Here is a 19,963-nt window from a genome sequence, read left to right as displayed (position 1 = left end):
AAAACATAATACGCAAAAATAAATGAAGCGTTTGTATTCATCATTACAAACCACGATCGATACTCTTATTACCGAATAAATATATCAATATGAATTATTTTTTGTAAAATAATATATGCGCATATATATATATTTTATTATTAAACAGAAATAAATATTTTTATTAAAAATATTTTTATTTCCATTTTACATAAACAAAAGAATTAAATATAAAATTATTAAAATAGCATAAATAATTTGTAAAATGATCGAGTCCATAAAATAATATTTATTACATTCACATAATAGAAATCACAAAGTTTTATAAAAACCGCGAATATTTTATAGCATTAAATAAAACCATTCAATTTTTATTTCTATTTTTATGGAAGAAATAAATTTTATTATTTATCCTGTTGATTTACAAAGAAGACGGCAATATATATACTTAGTGGGGGCGGAAAAAAGGGGAGATTGACATCTTGTTAGCGAACGATAAAGTACTAGGATTGCGATAAAATACTATCGATTATACTGAGCCTGGTCTATCCAATTTATATCAGAATATGAAAAGTGTTCCTCAGAGGATTACCATGGTTATATGGGGCAAATGTTTGTTATGTCGAAAGATAGTCAGACCGTTACATTTATTACACTCCTCATATGTAAAAGTGCTACAGTTTCGCGTAAATATGACAAACTTTCAAATGCACATCTTTTTCTTATAAACTTATTACTTTCGATGCTAATTAAAATTCTTTCATTCTCTTATCGCTCTTAAAATCTTTGTTTGCTTTTTTAGCGATGTCTTGTTCCTACTCTCTACTGTATCTTTATTACCCTTCGGAGTTAGTTTGAAACACGCGACAAGAAAACAATATCTCCGTTCGTGTCTTTCATTCACTCTCCAGGAGCTTTTCTAGAATCGTGCTAATCTTTAACAAGAGAGCTCTATAGTCTGTAGCGCATTGTGCAAGATCTTACTGCCTCTGTGCCTCGTGAAGTAAGAGTTTCGAACTCTCGACACAACTTTAGTTAGCTTTGAATTTCTTAGCCTCGCTGAATACTACGAACGAATTTTATTTATATCTGTATACGCCACTTTACATACGATATCGAAAGCTCTGTCCGTGAAATTACATCTAATAAGAAAAAAATATGTTTAAGTATCCGAATATTGTAAATGCGGCAGTAAAAATCTATAACGATAACGTTCGGCAAAAAATAATAATTTTTTGGAAAGTAATGTATGTGCAGAAAAATTAACTATCGAGACGCACGATGCCGTAAAATGTTAGATGAGATAAGTTGATGAAAGAATATAGTGATGCAGTTTCCGTTGTCTCTTATATTCATGCTCAAAGTTGTAAAACGCAAAAGTAGAGGGAAAAATATTGGTAGGTTGAGGTGCACTTTATAGCGCGGTTGATTGTGTGTGCGTAAAGTGGATACAAGGGTCTCCTAGGAGTAATGTATGGCGGCGTGGTTTTTATGCGTCTGCGAATGAATCAGTAAAGGCATTTTTAGTGTAACGCGAAGTGATAATAAATTATATGCACGAACTCGACACATGCACGCCACAGGAGGATACGTCCGTGATAAATTCGATGGATAATCATTAACGCTATTATTTGTGCGGTACAAAAAAAAAAGGTTATATTACCTCATTTTCTTTTATTTAATGCCATGCGCTCTATCGTGTATTGATTATTACGCTAATTATTTTAGTTTATTACGGAACAAAAAAAATCGGGCGCGTACATGATTCATAAGCGTTCAATGAGATCATGTGTTTTATTTAATTCTATATATAATTGCATGCGTCCCTCCTACGAGTTTACAACGCCGAGAGTGTCGCTTTAACACACTTACCATGATAAACGTGTCATTTAGCGTGTTTTAACTTTCGCGGTACTTTTAATGACATTGCTCGAATTAATTATTCCCCTTGCGATCGGGTACTCGTTGCTGCAAGTAATGACCAACGCGTCAGTTTTCCGAGAACACGCAGCGAGAACGTAAGCCACGTCACGTAGTTTTGAAGTGCAAACCTCTGTCACGAACGATGAGCACGCGTCCACTAACCTAGTTACAAGTTAAGACCTGAAGCTAGATTAGCTGTTCCAAAATATACTCTTACCCATCTCTGGCTCCAAGCTATTTTAAATTGCTCGATTAAAACTGTAGTTATATTTGGAGATACATATAATAAATTCTATTTTCTCTAATAAAAGCAATATCGATACTAGATGTAACGATGCGTTAAAAATTGTATATATGTAATTTGAGATTATAATATGATACGTTTTATATTGTTTCACATGTTATATATTATCAAAACAAAAAGTCAGATCGGTTAGTAAATTTAATTATGTTATTATTTCCGATCCAATGAAAATTATAATTATTATTGTTTGTTGTTTTAGTTCATATATTAATAATAATTAATTAGCAAGAATATCTGTGTCTGTTGCAGGACGATTTCTGATCTATCCAACGGAAACCACAACAGGTAGGATTTTTGAGTCTCGATATATTGCTTACACACACACAAATTAAAATTTACTCAAATCTATTGAAAAGTTTTATTCATGTCGATTACCTATCAATGCATGCATGATTATAATTATATATCATATAATTTCAATGTTTACGTATTGCGTGTAAAATGTAAAACGCAAATACATTTTTCGTCTGTGGTTTACGAACGACACTTTTATCTGGCAACCATTCGAGTGAAATTCGCAGTCCGGAACGGCGCGAACTTGCGACCTGAAAAGATTCACGATATGTCGGAGACATTCCCACATTACACAAAAATCTCGCGTGAGAAGCCGCAACAAAGAGAGACAAAGTGGATTACGCGTCATGTATATTTACGCTATTAAAACGAGAGTTTATTCCACAGACGGTCTAATGTCGTAAGTTTACAGAGGACCCTCTCGGAAGAGGCGGATAGAACCTTCGGCTGTTAGGTGTCAACGTTATAGCTGGTGGCTCTTTTTCGCCAGAGTTTTCTCTCTGCCCGTCTTAGTTTCTCGTCTCCTTGAAAGAGGCTCACAACCTTGCACAATGTCCGTGTATTTCTCTCCATCTGGCTCTTCCTACCTACCTCTATTCTTCCTTCCTATCTACCTACCTACCTACCTCCCGCGCAATGCCCGAAGGTATGTTGCAGCTTACAGTCTCACTGTTTATCTTCAGCCGTGAGCTTTTGCGTTTGCACAAGCTCCCTGGCGCTACCGACCGCCGCGTATCCACATCGACCTCGTCCTTCGCGGCCTGCAAGGCGAACTCCTCTATTTATTTAGTTTTTTCTCGAAGAGTTTGTGGATCCTGTAGAGGAGAGATGTTTAATTGCCGTAAGTGTCCGCGTCGCTGAACATGCCTTAGAAATGTTTCTTGACAAAATCCCACCGCGGATTTCTGTTAGCGGGAATTGAAATTCTTGGTCGACGTATATATATAACGAGTATATACATATATGAATTTATTTTAACGCTTTAGTCATGTGTTCTCTCTCTCTCTCTCTCTCTCTCTCTCTCGCTTTATTTAATATTGCCTTAGAAAACGTATTATATTATTCGTTTTGAATAAATTCGATATGCTTTGATACTTTTATATTTTTCTATCGCACTGCGCGTATGAATTTCCCCGCGAGCTGAAATTTTTTTAATATCTTTTTATATATATCCGCTCTTTTTTGTATATGCATATTAATTGAAAGTGACGTCGGAATATTCACGACCGTGTATGTCGTCCAGTACACAGCAATGGCAGTTAAAAACACGTCTAACAGCCCGATGTGTGTGTGTGTGCGTGTGTATGGATGGATATTAGAAAAGTTTTCGCGAAATTTCGCGCACATCGACGAGTGATAGCAACATCGCTGGCGTTGCGGTTTCGCGTTAAAAGAAACGTCTAAATTACCCGCGATAGTATCGAATTCAAAACCGGGCGACGCGCACGGGTTAAAAAGTCCGGCGCGAGATACCGCGGGCGATGTTCCGCGGTGGTAGTTTTTGCAATTAGCGATATCGGTTACGTCATCCGACACGTTTGGTCGGCCGAACGATGCGATGCACCGGCTGGCGTGCGCACTTTGCAGCGTCGTCGATGCGCCTGGCGTATCGCCAAATTTCCAGCGCGATCCCACTCCCTTTCTCTTTCCCCGCGCCCGCGCCCTCTCACTCTCACCCCCTTGCCGCCCCACCTGTCCGCCGTTGACTCCCGCATTGTATATATCGACGCTCAGGGCCAGCACGCGTTATCAAACGATTTATATCGGTGTTTTGCAAAATTTGTGGAGCCGAGGCTTGCGACTGGCACGGCGGGTGCGCATGGGGAATGCATTAAACGTTAACGGCGAAAATGGATAACGAGAGAGGGCCGGGTGTGCGCGTAGCGCCGGCAAAGGGCGCCTCGTGCATCGCCATGAACCGAAAGATACCGTCGCGGCGTGTTATCGGGTTTAATCTGGGCTCGTTAATAACCTTTCGCTTTTGTGTGTGTGTACACCGCGAGAGAGAAAGAGAAAGGGGGAGAGAGAGAGAGAGAGAGCGAGATACAGGATATACACGCGCTTCAGTGGCGCTCGTTCGCGGCCGGTCGACGTTCAGGATTTATGCCTGTCCTCGATAGCGCGCGCCGTAACGCGAAAGTCCGGAAGCCACGCCTCGCGTTTACCGCTAAAACGCGCCCTGATCCTGGTGCCGCGCTTTTGACTATCAGTCTTCCTTGTGGGTGGATGCGCGTTGCGAGCAAACATTGCGTTTACGTCCGCGCGACGCAGAAGGTTCGTCCGGAATAATGTTCGAAAATATTCGTCCCGTTACCGTAAGTCTTAGAAAAGTTGATAGTTCTAGGCAGCTTCAGAAAATCCTGATCCCGAATTTTCTCGACCGTTCAGCGATAACAAGAAATTCAACGGAAAATGGGACATACGTTTTCGCGTTAAGAGAAGTTCCAGGCCGCTAGGGATACGAGTCGGTGGCGGCTTAGCCCCGAAGTGATTGCGTAAAGGACGCAGCTGCAGGCACATTCGAGGATTCTTCGGGGAATCCGGGTGAGCACCATCGCCGGGATAACGTCGGAGAACAAAGAGCGGAGTAAGCTAAAATAATTGCCAATTACAAAACCTCGAGCTGGATATTAACATTATCTTGGGGGTGGCACACCGCAACGCGGTCCGCCGACGTTACCTGCAGCTGCAAAACGATGAGTTTCTTTGTGGGTATGTTTTTCCGCGTTTCTCCGCCCGGGAAATCTCGAGGTTGAGCAGTTGCCGTACGCGTTTTCTTCTGATAACCGACCGTGCCACCCGTCGCCTTCGAGATAGAGAAAATCGTCCGCTTTCGAGAGACGGAGCACGGACATATCCGCTATGAACAATTATTGCCGCAGCTCGGAGAGCTCTCGACTTTTGAATATCGTTATAACGTAATTTTATCTGCGAGTCGTGCGGAGAAATTCGCTAATGCGAGAAATGGGAAACGAGTCTTGAAAGCGCGCGTCCGCAATCGTGCAGATATGAAGAAGCGAGAGAGTATTGCGCGTTTAATATACACAGCTATACGTATAAAAGATGCGATTACGAGATATAGCGGAGATTTACGGTAATATAAGAACAATTGCGGAATGTACGGAGAAATATAGAAAAAAATATCAGTCTACTTTACTAGCCACGTAATTAAATCGATGGAGCGTTGATATCATATGATTGTCAATTTCAATTTACAAGATTTGAAAAGTTTTGCGATCAAAATCGTGATTATATTATTTCTCGTAAAATAACTGGTCTAAAACAATGTCGCAATCGTCCCTCTTTATCATGCAGCAATCTATCAGCAGATTTTCACAATCGGGATTTATTTCCTCTTTCTTTTTATAACTCTTGCTTATTTCTTTTGCTTTCAAAGCGCATAATATTCTATATCAAACCGTCAATCTCTCTTCGAGGGAAATTTCCGTCTAGATCGTATTTATTAAACTTATCTCGATTTGACTTTAATATATATTGCATATACACAGTTCTTGTATCTTACAGTGACAGCGGAAAAAAGCATAAATGAGACAATATGAAAGAATCGTAGTCGTCGTGTTCGGGCAATTATCGGACAAAATTCTACATAGTTGTACTGAGCATTTCCGTCACAAATAAATATGAACGACGGCCTTTTGACACAGCGATATAACGAGATTCCTCGACCGCGATTCCACGTTGTCGGCCATTATTTTCCATTAATCTGCTATGGTAGGAAAAATCCGACCGAATTGAAGACTCACTCGTCTTTCTCACTCGGATTTCCGAGACAATTGTGCCTCGATTTCATCCGAGATAAAAGCGGAGAACTTAGCAGAAAAAGACGACGTACCATTCGCAGATCTCCCTCGGTTCGCAGACTCAGCCTAAGGTTGTTCGGAAAACGCGTTTGTATTAATTAAAACGTAATTAATCAGAATTAAATTGACTCGGCTGGATAGAAACGACCGGGAGCGAAACGAAGGAAATTGATTGCTGGAAATAGGAGAAGAAAACAGTATAATGGTGGTAACTTCTCTCGATAGATGGTCCGCTAATTCCGCGTATTTTCACAATTCCAGCCTTACGAATCAAGGATAATGTAAATATTTCAGGAATATCCGATAAATCTAAGAAAGAAGTTTAGAATTAATATATTAGCGTTTACTGGTTTCTGGCAAGGTTAATTTTAAATTAACTACATTTGTATAGATCAGTAGGTCCAATCATTTAATTAGAACAATAGGTAAAAATCTACAACTATTAAAATCGGGCAAATAAGTGCCACGCGCATTAATTAAACGTTTCGGTCCCACATCGAGCCATTCTCAGTAATTTAAAATAAATCAACATGAGTAATAATTTTAATTAAAATAATGAATAATGAATAAAAAATAAATTTTAAATCATGTTTAATTAATAAACATTATTTAATTTAAGAAGAATCACAGAATTTTGACGCCTTCTTCCCAGCGTGTGGCTCTTATTTGCCCAATTTTAATAGTTATAGATATTTAATATTTAAAGCTTTATATACTAGTTGAAAAACTAAAAATGTGAAAAATGTTCGTTACATGTTTTTTACATCAAAAGTTCTCAAAATAGACGTGACATATTTTCTATGAGGTTATATTGACACAGGGAGACACATATTCCCTATGTCAACAGTACATTTCAAAAAGCGTTGGCAAAAAGAAGTAAAAGGAAATTTTGATTTGCGCACTTTCATGTCGGTTTATAAAATTGCGTCAGTGTGGTTTCCTGGTTATTGAAGGACCGCCAACGTGCAGTTTTACGAATAAAATTCAAGGTGTACGACACAATGACGTTGTGTAGGTGCAATCGCTAAAGCATTTATAAAATTCTCTCTTTCTTTTTCCCCTCTATCCCTTTCTTTAAACGTTCGATCCATGGACATTTTAAGAGTCAACCGACTTGCGCGCGGTTCTTACGTTGGTCTACATTGCTGGGAAGTTCGGAGCTAACTACAACGAAACTATTCAACATTTTTTTCCTGTTAATTAAATACCGTCCCTGTAATGGAGTTAAACGAGTCGCGACGCTTTAAAATGTAAAATGGGAATTGGGTCACAAACGTACCGTTAAACTCGTTTTTTTTCATTACCCCCCATAAACGCGCTTAGTCGTGTTCACTATTTTCATTTATTTTCCAACGTTTGTGAAAAACATCGTTGTGGCTGAAACTTGACATTGCTTTTCGATTCCCCCATTTTTTTTTTTTAACAAACAGTTGTTGACAGTTTAGCGACCTGCTACGAATTAATTTAAACGCGCATTCCTCCATAAACGTTTAAGTGTATCAAAATAAACGTTTCATTGAAATGCCGTAAAATTTATTTAAAATACTACACATGTAACGCATACCTACAGTTTACAAATAAAAGCATTACAAAATTCTTTTATTACATATTATTTTAGTTTACAAAATGCAGCATTATTTAATAGTTATAAAAAGAGGAGCATTATGCAATATAGTGATGTCTCTCTTTTTCTTTTATATATTATCTTTTTAATATCATTCCGTCATCAGTAACGTCGACACATTTGTTGCTACCTCTCGGCGTATACATATATGGCGTACGATTTCGACGTTCAAGGAAAGCACTCGCGGCAAAGGCAATTCAGAAAATACGCGATTGATGTGGCGGAAACGCAATCGCCGACGTAAGTATTTGCAATCGCGGCACGTGCCCAAAACTCGCTACTTTTTCACACGACTTACCGAGGTGAAGCAATAAAGGCAAACGACGCGACGCGTCGCGTCCCGCGCCGTACAATTTATTATCTCGCGGTAAGCCCGCCGACTCTCGAATGAATTGCTCGGTCGCAACTTTTTCGTAAGGTCCTCGGAGAACAAAGCCCGACTATAGATACCGTGTGATCGGAAGGACAATAGAATTAATGGCCGGCGAGGAGCGCTCGAGAGAGAATTTTTCCGCCCGCCGTCGTGCCACAGGGTACAGGGTCGTCCACCCGCTTCATCCTACCCTTCCGTTGCCGTCCCTCGCGGCGTGAAATAACGGTTTGCCGCCACGCCGACGTTGGATATCGAGACGATGGCGGTCGATTCGGGGAAGAGACTTCAGCGGGAATTCCAACGTTGGACGTGTCCAAACGTTATCGAAGGGCGGTCATCGCCGAACGCCATCGGAATATAGAGACCGAGGACCGGATGCTACTCCGTTTCGCGTGCACATTTCCTCGCGCTCTCTCGTCAACGGACCCCATTCTGTAAGAGACGAATAAAAATACCTCCCGTTCCGATCTCCTTCGGGGAAGAAATATACCGTATGTAGTATATGTTTTCGTAGCCGCCACGTAATGTAATATTAAACGAATCCTATTGCTTCGACCAACGGCCCTCGCTCCACGGGCATTGTTCTAGGTCGATTTCGTGCGCGGATGGGGTTGCGGAAAAGAGAATAGACCTCTTGGAATCGCGTTATAAGACGAAACGCGATGAGCCGTTATCTCGAATTTATCGAGGAATCGACGGATAGGAGAAGGGGTTTTAAAGGGGATCGAGGTTGGTTGCCGCGCCGCTGCTGCTGTCGGTGAAAAGGCCGCGAATAAATCGTGCCCGCGGAAGCGGATAACGCGTGAATCTAGAACGCCGAGGAGAGAAATCTGGTAAAAAGCAATGTCGTGTGTTGTCTAGGTTATAGCTCGTTCGAAAATACAGCTTCGTTGAGATCAATAAAACCTCAATCCCGGTCTGGCCCGCGGCTAACGGTGTTTTCTCGAGAAAGCTCTCGCTCTTTTTATATTCACTATACACTCTCGATCGTGCGCTATCGAGAGTGTATATTAAATGGCATTAACATCAATTAAAATCAACGTTTTGTGTGTTTTTTTTTTTTCAATCGTACACGTTATTACTCGATTACTATTTATCTAATCGATTTAATTTTAATATTTAGAATTTATGGTCGTATAAATGGCGCGCATCGATCGTTCAATTGAATCATAAAATCATTAAACACAATTCGATAAAAAATACTCGCGTTCACTATCGACTCGTGACCGATGTACTTTGTCGGAAGATTAAATTTATATTAGTTGCACCAATATATTAACAGACAATTGTATTTTAGCAACGAAAGTCGCGCAGCGCGATGACCAAGAATCAATAGAATCTATGAACGTGCCAGGAATCTTGTGACCTACGTGCCTTCGTTCGACGAAACAACCGCAATCGGATCCTGTGGCAGCGATTACGCTATAGTAGCCGCAAAAGCGCTCGAACCGAATGCACGTTCGCGGCGTTACGTCGACATTGGCGTACGGCCACTCTCGAAACAACGACACTCGTAGTCGACCGAGCGAATCGCATTAATGATGGTTACCAGAGCAGGCAGCGGATGAGAGGATGCTTTATCGTGCTGCAGGCGCGCCGTATGCGGACGGACAAGAAGCCGTGGGCGGATAATTATACGGAAGTTTCCAATTACGGATAACGCCGTAGCGAGTAACCGTAGGTGTTAGCAGTCAGCCGGTATCTAATCCCGAATCGAGTGGAGTCCTAGGACCTCCAACAGACGTCGTGTGCATTAAGAGGATAAGCCGCTCCGTGATTGTAGATTAAACGCGTAGCGCTGCGTGACATTAAGCATCGCTATTGCGTTACGCATGGGAGCGCGATACCTCGCGATTTCGTGAGACGCATAGAAGGACTTACCGTCTAACCCTTCGCGGATTAATATCGTAAGGTAAATAGTTCCTACACTAAGAAGAAAAAATATGTATAATAATATTCTCAAAGGTAAAATGTTTTTCCTGTATAAATTATCTCGCGGATTCTGTCTCTCTTTCCTCTCTAAAATACTTTATGAGATTCTCTACATCAATATTTTAAATGTGACATACTTATAAACTTGGCGATACGGCAAACGAATTATTAAATAACAAGTCACTGAAAATATCCGAAATATTATAATTGTTGTTTTTTGTTGACAGAATTGTAACAAAGTGATATATTTTTAAATGTCAAATTACGAGCGTAGCGCGCGCGATATTTATACTTTACATCTAATCATACAGACAAACTTTTGTATTATTTGCGATACCATAATTCTATATTGTGAGAGACAATAGCGTCTTTAAATAATTAAGGACTGCTACGACTGAATGCGGTCTCATTAAATTGGCATTTTGCCCGATGACCTTTTCTCAGATGATTCAAACATGACCGTCGCATAAGCGATTATATCGGTGATTATGTGCGTGCATATATATCCAGTGAAGCAAAATGGTCTTTCGGAGGGTCCGAGCTAAAAAGAATGTTACTCTTAATGAGCTGGACCACCGCCAGTTCCTTGTCCGATAGACTAACCCACCCTGCAACTCGAGTCAATTTGCTCGGCCTTTTGGGCATAAGTGCCCGCCGTCTGGCGATACCGACGAAGAAAAATGTAGCGTATTTCGCTATCTTAGAAAAATGCGCTGCTTGTTATAATTTAACATTAATAAACTACATTTCTTATGAGCATATATCTACTCTTTTCTTGAACTATTCTCTAAAAAATGTGAGTAAAAAAATTGTATGTGCGCGATTTTTCTTGTTAGTAAATAATAATACAATTTTTCGAGATCGGGATCGATTTACATAAATTTCATACACACGCTATAATTAAGTATACAGATGTACACGCGACAAGATCTCCGTGGGCTCTCCCATACGAGCGTGAAGCTTCGGAAACTATCGCAAACTGTGATCCGAGTTTATGCGATATAGGATATATACGCAGCCGGGTGCAGAGAAATCCGAAGAACGAAGAGTGGAATTACGAGTATTACGTTGATATCGTCTCGCGACCTTATCGATCGTTCGAATCCCTTTCTGTAGAATGCAATTTGGAGTATTCGTTGGTTCTTTCCCGTTTCGTTACCCCCCGATGATGGATTAGCCCATTACGAGCGAATTCTTTCTCTCTTTCTTTCTTTTCTTTTTTCTTTCTTTTTAACAGGTCCCTCTAAGCTGACCCAGTATCACATGGCATAATAATAGCCACGCTGGCACACGCCAGACCGGCTTGGCCCTCTTGTTCCTTGAAACAATGGAACGTTACTTTGTTTTCTGACGTACCGTCGTTTCGAGCCGGCGAGCATACGCGGAATCTAATCCATATCCTGGCGAGGATGAAATTTACTACTTTAATAACATCGCGTTTACCACTATCCGGGCACATGTATACACACATATACGGTCACGCGCGCCCACGCCACCGGCGTACCAATGTTCGCCAACTTCCATCCAGCCTCTGTCCGACAGACGGCAACGATTTCGAGTATTTGGGTCAAGTTGTACCCGTTGTTTGCTAGTGACCATGTATATGCGCGCGAACGTATCGCTGGCTGTAAAACGTAAATCCGGTAACAACCGTGGCAACTTGTTCCCTGTCGGAACGGAAAGTAGCATTGCTAATTTAACGGCGCAACACGATGCTCTCTCCGCGGTGTTCGTTACCTACGCGAGCAATAATATTTCTGCGGTGTGAAATAACGTCGAGACGTACGTCCACTGATGAATTGCACGGAATGTCCGAGTGCATGTGCTTCAAATCGCTGACGTGGATCGCAAGATCGGTGTAACGATAACAGATACAAATTGGTTATTAAATAAAGAAATCTTAACGTGACGCTTACATATTTTCATACTAAAATAAATTTAACCGTAGTTTTTTTTTTTTTTATTACTTATCTTGATTTTCTGATAATTTAAATCATAATGTACGCAAAATAATTTATTTATTTTATTTGTTATTATTTTAGAAAATATATCTTAAATTAAATATATTCTAAATTTTTTGGCAAGAGTATAAATATATTAAAAATTGGAGTAGTTTATTACTGTTAAATTTAACATTTAATAAACTTGAGAATAACATTTTTATAAATGCAAAACTGCGAAAGAAGGCTCGAAGAAAATTAGGAAAAACAAAATGTACAATTCAACGAGATAGGCTATTTTCGCCCGTATACACACATGCCCTATAAGGGTGCAGATTGGGGCGAAGAAGAGCCGCTCCTTTATTTTCCTTACCTGCGTGGGACGGTCACGTTGCCGCGACGCACGAAGAGGCAGGGAAGGAACGAAGGGAGACGGAAAATCGAGAGAAGGAGAGCAAGACACGACGTTAGGGAGGATCCTGTGGATACATAACGTAACGGATGGACAGGCAAGCTAAGGCTAGATGGGTAAGGCTATACTCCAAAGCTAAACTACTTTGCCTCGAGCAAGGCGGTGGGGGTTACGAAGCTTGAGTGCTAGCCGCTTGTTCTGTAATCCAATAGAGACCCTAAGTCCTTTCTCACTCCACTGCCGATATAGGTACACACGTTCGTAGGTAGGTAGATGCACACTATGTACATCGAATACGTATGTAAATTTCAATATGGCGCGTCGAGTCTGCGCGTTTTTTTACCGTCTATTGTCTAGGCTGACCGAAAACAATTCACGAAACCGGATAGAAACCGAACAATATCGGGAGCATCATAGACAGTACGAAACGGATTCGCCAGCGTAGACCCTTTAGGCCCTTCGAGATGTTCGAGATGCGCGGAATATGCAAAACTTATACAACACACTCTAGATGACCGATCCTAGATGTTCTATGGAACGACGGAACGTGCAATGATTTTCAAATATCCCGCAGCATCCAAGATGATTGGATAAGGCGTTTGAGCTGATACATTATTTATATTTATGCGAACATAACTCCCTCCCTTATTCGATATTACGAAAACTGTGAATATGCTACGTAAACGCGCCACGCATTTCGATGGAAATCCGAATCGCTATTTATATCACGCCCCATGGATGATAGGATTTTGATACACGGTTGGTATGACTATTATTAATGGAATGAAAGCTGGCGAATTATCAATCCTCCAATTAAAATAATAATCGTCGATTTGCGATTTCAATTAAACGTGTGTGATTATATATTATAATATTACAAGAGAGATTTACAGCATATATGATTGCTCGTATATTTAACGATATATTAAAAAATTCGTTCTTAAATAAAATAGAACTACTTTTTTATGAATTATTTTCATAGCTATGTATATATGATTACATTTTAAACGGTTACATTCGTCTAGCCCTCTTTATTATTCCATGCATAATACTTTGAGTTAATATGTATATAATGCGTTTTTCTAAATACACCGCTTTCCGGTGCATGCACTTTTACTATACTTTCGTTATTATATATAAACATTCCCAAAAATTTTATTTTAATTTATCAAGTATATGTCATCGATGACAGTATGTTTCAAGAATTCAATATATTGAAAAATTCCATAATTTAAAAAAAATTGGTATAATTATCACAATAAATAACGAAATCGGCAACATATTTGACATATACAAGAAATTTGGAATGCTTACAATCAGCAACAAATCAAAGAATCGCTGGTAAATTCTCGATATAGAAAAGTGTCTCGTCAGCAGCTACATAGAACTCGCAGTATTAGAAGCCCATATCACGTAGTGGCTCATCAGTGGTGAAATTGGCCACTCTTCTCAGGCATCAAGTTTTCTTGACCTGAAAACTTGAAAACCATGCTGCTTACATAGGAATGCGACCGTATGTGGCAATAGTACCATTTCGCATTACATATATTTCGAACAACAGTATTTTATAGAAATCTAAGAAGGATATAAGATTTAAGGATATAATTATTATATTATTATTGTGTTGTATATATGTGCTGAATGTTTTAAAATAATTAGAGGATTGATTAACAGATCGATCTTAACTAATATAATATAATTATAGCGAACATTATTAATAAATGTATCATAAAATGAAAAATATTTAACTTTCGATATAAGAATATATGCCTAAATAAATACATCGATATCTATGACGTGCAGTTACTGGAAGGGTAAAGCAGTGCCTGAGCTAGAAATACCGTGTGAATTATACTACCATCGTAGTATACCGACATCGGAATCGCACCCCTACAACGAGGGGTAGTTTTACTCGAGATAGTCGGTAAGGAAGTCTCGCGGCAAAGGGTAGTTCGTTGCCGATGGAGCATTCTAACACCCTCTGTAAACTGTGTACTGGGGTGAAACTCGAGCGATGGGGTTACCAGTCAGATAAATTTTTGCCGTAACGAACCAACTGCAACGGTAACATCCATTGCAGTTTATCGATGTAATCATTTGCCGATAAGACCTCATCGAAATATTTCACGATATTCAAGGCTTCCAAGTACAATAGCCAACGCATAAAATTGCCATTAATCATAATAAAATTATTGCTTTTAATCGTGCATTAGCAGCCATTAGAAAATTTTTATATATCCAACACTGCACATATATGCTTGTCTGATATATTAAATTGTACGATTAATTATTTGAATCCATACTTGAATCCACTTGATATTGTTTGCTATACCGATGCATGAATGTTTTACTGTGCTCGCCGATGAAGCTATTGTCGGATATCGAACATTTCGAGCGCGATCAATCGAACGCGGGGTGGAATCTACTGTGCGATTTTGTGTGGCGTATTTTACTGCGCTGCTCGTAAAAGCTCGGACGCGAACATCGTCGTTCCGGAATATCGATTTCACGGCTGCAGATATTCTTGCACGTGTCTTAGCTCGTGCCGGCACTCCTACTCGTAAATGCGAGGTTCCGTCACTCCCCGTCGACGGTCGCCGACAAAGTCGGGTCAGACGTCAAAAGTGAGTGACAGTCGTGCCGAGCCATTTTCTCTTATGTATAACGCGGCCCGACTCTGCAATAAGAGGATATGACACAAGGCCAGAAATGGCCGATATTTCTGACAAGTGCGCGCGCAAGCGAGGATAGATCCATGGTATTATAGACGTTTCCATTGTACCTTATACCTTGGGTTATCATTATCGCTCTGTCTTCACCTACACTCTGAATTATATACGTAAATGTCGGAGTACGATGCAAGCGCTGCGAGATACTTGTCAGTGCGTTTCAAAGCTTTCGTCATGTTACATCGCGTACCGACAACGTTCCTTAGATACATTCTCGTTCATTTTTAACAATATCATTATCGTCGGTCCGTTTCCATTTTAGTTTTAAATAAACAAGCATGAGAATAAGCACAAGCAATGTACTGAGGTAGCTTAATAATTGCTAATCTCACACGAGACGAACTTGTGCGATATATATATGTGTAGTTATAATAGTATATAATTTATAAATATCGTATTGAAGCAACTTATGCATTATAATATAAGAAAATGTGTATTTAATAGAAGATTTATATAAATATCACGAATATATGAATTGTAAGTAATGCATTTCCGTTACATTTTCTACTCATAGATAATATTCGGTATACTATAAATAAGACGCGAGAATGGCATAAAAGAGTAGCAAGGTATATCCATGAATAGAAACATAAAATAAATCAAGCGAATAAGGCGATAACGATATTGCTCTGATATATTGTATTGTGCAGTAGTATTGACTAATGTGACAGAGGAAACCGTTATAGAATCAAATATATATTTAACAAAACTATATTTTAATTGTTGCATACTATGAAAAATGTAATGTTATTAATAAAAATAAACATGTAACTTGAATGACTTATATCTTTATATTCGTTTACAATCATTGATAATTAAGATAATTTTATTCTGTATTAATAGTTAAAATAGTATACCATCTATCCCTATGTTAATGAATCTGATTCGTCAATTAAAGTCGCTAATATTATTGCAAAGAAACATTCAACTTAGCAAACTAAGTTAAAAAGGAAGAAATAAAGAGAAAAGAAATATATGCAAAGATATATAATTTTAATATTACTGTAATGGGGGAAATGTATCGCCATGTAAATACGTTAAAATAAAAATTATTATGGCTTTATTAATTATTGCAACTTTATAAACTATTATAACTCTTTATTATTTTAATTATATTTTGAAGATAAAATCATGTCAACGCAAAAGATCTCATATATTCATGTGTGCTATTTTTACAAATTTAAAAAACGATAAAGGGAGAAAGTGATGATACTTATGTCTCGCTTGATGTAGCATAAAAAGGGCAGGAATGTGCGCAGGTCAAACTCTTCGCATTTCTTTTTCCACTGACATTGGAGAGTGATTAAAAACTTGATCCTACCGCGCCGTTCCATCTTTATCCGTCCACCACCCATCCATCGCATTCTCGTCCTTCGAGTTCGTTTTACTCGACCTCCAACCTTTCGATATAGGATAGCGGACAATATGGCGGAATAATTGTTGTTCAGAGTGAACTCGGGGACGATGAGCAAGGGGAGCCGGAAGAGGCTTGTGCGGGAGTAAGGGAAGGAAAAAGAGAGAGAGAGAGAGACTCGACGGTGTCGAATTACTACTGGCATTGTGAAGTCCAGACATGGGGAAGAAAAAGAGAAAACAGCAACTGGGGTGAAGGAGTGTATAAGAACAGTAGTACGAGAGTGGAAACGGCGGATAAGGTGGAGAAAAGATAGACAAGACAGCGGGGACGAGGCAGAAGCAGAAGAGGGAGAAATGTAGAAGAAGTTATTAGAAATACCGTAAGAGAGTACAATACCACATCCACCCCGGAGTAAAAGAGTAAGGATACGAAGGTGGGTTCACCCCCAGTTCTCCTCCTCCTGCCTCTTCCTTCTGTATCCCAGAAGCCGTCGGAGGAGTCGGCTTTCGTGGAACGTCGACGGAATCGAGATGGCGCGAGGGAACGTCGCCGACGAAAGAAAAAAGAAAGAAACGGGAAAGAGAGAGAGAAAGAGAGTCGCCTGTATCTTGACGCTTTCTTTATTTGCCGCGATTTATTTTATGATACACGCGCGCGCACTAACAGCGACACATAACAGGGCCACACACAAGCGAGCGGAGTCCGCGGTACCTTGTGCCCGGCCGAGTGGAAAAATGTGATATTCTCTGACAAATGGACGATGGCGGCTCGTGGCAGAGATGTACGTTTAAATACGATTGTTTATTTCGTGCTCGATTGCCCGCTAATACCAATTTGTGATGTTTCGCTGGTTTATCGCTCTTAGCCGCTACATTCCGACGAAGCTAAGAGCACTATATACATTCCAATTGCGAAGAGATATAATTGCCTCGTGTAATTCAACACATTCATATAATAATAAGATATGGAATTTGCATACGACGTGTTGATAAAATTAAAATTGCGTTTATAGCAGCGTCTAAAGTTACTGAATAATATTTCGGCCGCGAAAAAGAATTTTTTATGCTCATTTACAGCTAATAGCGTGCGTAGTCGCGAGGTAATAAACATGCAATTTATATGATCAACTTAATAGTTCTCTCTTGCCGTAACTGTCGTGTATTATGTGTTACATGTGCGCATTTTTGTACATCCCTACTATTAGATATTGTCCAACCTGTCTATTATCGTGTAGTCAGTCTATTCAATATTCTCCTACTGCACGCATCCATATTTAGACAAGCTCATGTTGCACAGTAGTCCTTTGTCACGTTACTAATATAATCTCACTATGTGTCTTATCAATAATGTCAGCATAAATCTATAGTTTTACACGTGTCATTACATGATCCGTAACGTTTATCTATTAGATCGTTTTATCAGTCTTATCGTTTTTTCAGTACAAAGAATATATCTTTCGTCTTTAGAACTGAGTGCAAGATGATTATGTGCGAATTCTAGAAGATTTTTTATACACGACATGATATTGACTATTACAAATTCTGAAGGAAAAATTCAAAGAACATCGCTATATTTTTAAAGCTGGATCGAATTTATAGATAATATTAATGATATTTTCTATAGTCAAATATTGCTATTGTTTTCAACGACAGAGAAATACTTGTAGCGCGCAGACATGAATCTCATAAGTGCGAAATGAGAGACCTTTCTTGAGGTGTTGGTCAGTTGTCGAAGGGGTGTCGGGGCGAAGGAAAGGGATGAGATATCGATGGCTGAGCGAGCATAGGCGGTAGTAGTATGGGCGGCCGTAATTGTTATCCGATAGAGAGAAAGAGCCGCCAAAGAATGGATGTGACGTCATCGGGAACAGTTTCACCTATAATTGGATTTATGATCGGTATATCGGTGTATCTCCTTCCGTCTGTCCTCCCTGCATTTATGGGTTCGAAAATATATTATTTAAGCGTCTCGATGAATATCTAAAGAGCCAATGGCTCATTTTTATCAAAATAATATTCAATCGAATATAACTTTTTTAACTGAATAATTAGCCCACATATACAAAAAATATTATAAAATAAAATATGTATATATATTTGATATTTGAGCAAAATAAATATTATATTAAGGATCGCAAACAGTAACATTTGCCTGATCTCGAATGTACCGATAAATGCGTTAATAGCACAATCATGGTACGATCGAGGAAAGTTTTAATTACTGGTATCAATTCGTATAACTCGAAGCCGAGAATTCAAGACTTCTCCAGACACGCTGAATGAAGTTCAGACGCGGTGCATATCGCTGTACGTCGACGGAATCATTCCTCGCAAGTTTTAATTGCCTCTGTCTATTAATACAACGATTATGATAACGATATATCTGCGTTCATTAAACACCGGCTACCCGTATATTTATACCTAACTGGATATTTCAGTCTTCCACGGAAAATAGAGGTTCTTCGGAGTTGAAAGAGTTCTTGTACGTGACGATAATAAAATTAATTATTCTCGGTTATTATAAGGTTGATAAGATAAATTGAATCTATTTATACACATCTTCTCGGTGCTATGCGCTATACGCTTTGCTATTCTCATTGTCAATCGTTGACTTAACCCATCGGTATGCGCGTTATATGTATATATATATATATATATATATATATATATATATATATATATATATATATATATATAGTGGAGGCATATCATCGTGAAGCTGATTTCACAGCGATATGCTTCTCGTGCCAGCACCAGCTGAATTGCACTGATTGTATTCTCATGCAAAGTATATCGTTCGTATTGACTATTGTTCTGCTCATATTACTGATTATTCTGCAACGTAACTGTTTTAAAATCCTCTTTATATATATTTTTCGTAATAATATTTTTTTATATTTGCAAATGTATTAAGTAATTATATAATATAGTCTTTTTTCAAATGCTTATATACAATAATAATCCTTTCCTGATAATCTATAAACATTCGCAGCATTAAAAAAAAAAAATATGAATAATTATTTCATTAATATCGTTATACATATAATATGATTGATTTTCAAACTAATCCATTACAATTTGTTGTAATATGCTTACCGAAATGCAAAGCACCATTTTTCACCTTACAATAGAAACAAATCAGATTTCGTAACGTTGGGACTATCTATCTGCGCTCGAAAGGATTTCCTCTAATCTTTTTCAATAGTTAATAGGATCAGAACGTTAATCAATCAAGCGCGAGGCAATTAACGTAACCTTTTGACAGGCGTTCTGTCC

At 39.0% G+C, this 19,963-nt stretch overlaps 1 protein-coding gene and 1 long non-coding RNA gene across 2 annotated transcripts in view; one reads left to right on the top strand and one right to left on the bottom strand.

Annotated features, from left to right (window-relative positions):
- The window catches only part of LOC115246078 (teneurin-a), a 486,292-nt gene that overhangs the window by 104,814 nt on the left and 361,515 nt on the right, over nt 1-19,963 (top strand). The window contains exon 2 of the mRNA XM_029824669.1: nt 2,456-2,491. The gene's annotated coding sequence lies outside the window, so the exon portion shown is untranslated. The remainder of the gene's footprint in view (nt 1-2,455; nt 2,492-19,963) is intronic.
- Nucleotides 1-19,963, bottom strand: part of LOC115246099 — a 244,898-nt gene that overhangs the window by 107,178 nt on the left and 117,757 nt on the right. The gene's annotated exons all lie outside the window — the stretch shown is intronic.

The sequence above is a fragment of the Formica exsecta genome, unplaced genomic scaffold (assembly GCF_003651465.1).
Source record: "Formica exsecta isolate Colony F162 unplaced genomic scaffold, ASM365146v1 scaffold1, whole genome shotgun sequence".
NCBI classification, from domain to species: Eukaryota; Metazoa; Arthropoda; class Insecta; order Hymenoptera; family Formicidae; genus Formica; species Formica exsecta.
Note: the sequence above shows the minus strand (reverse complement) of the source record. Positions and strands in the feature narration are given on the sequence as shown.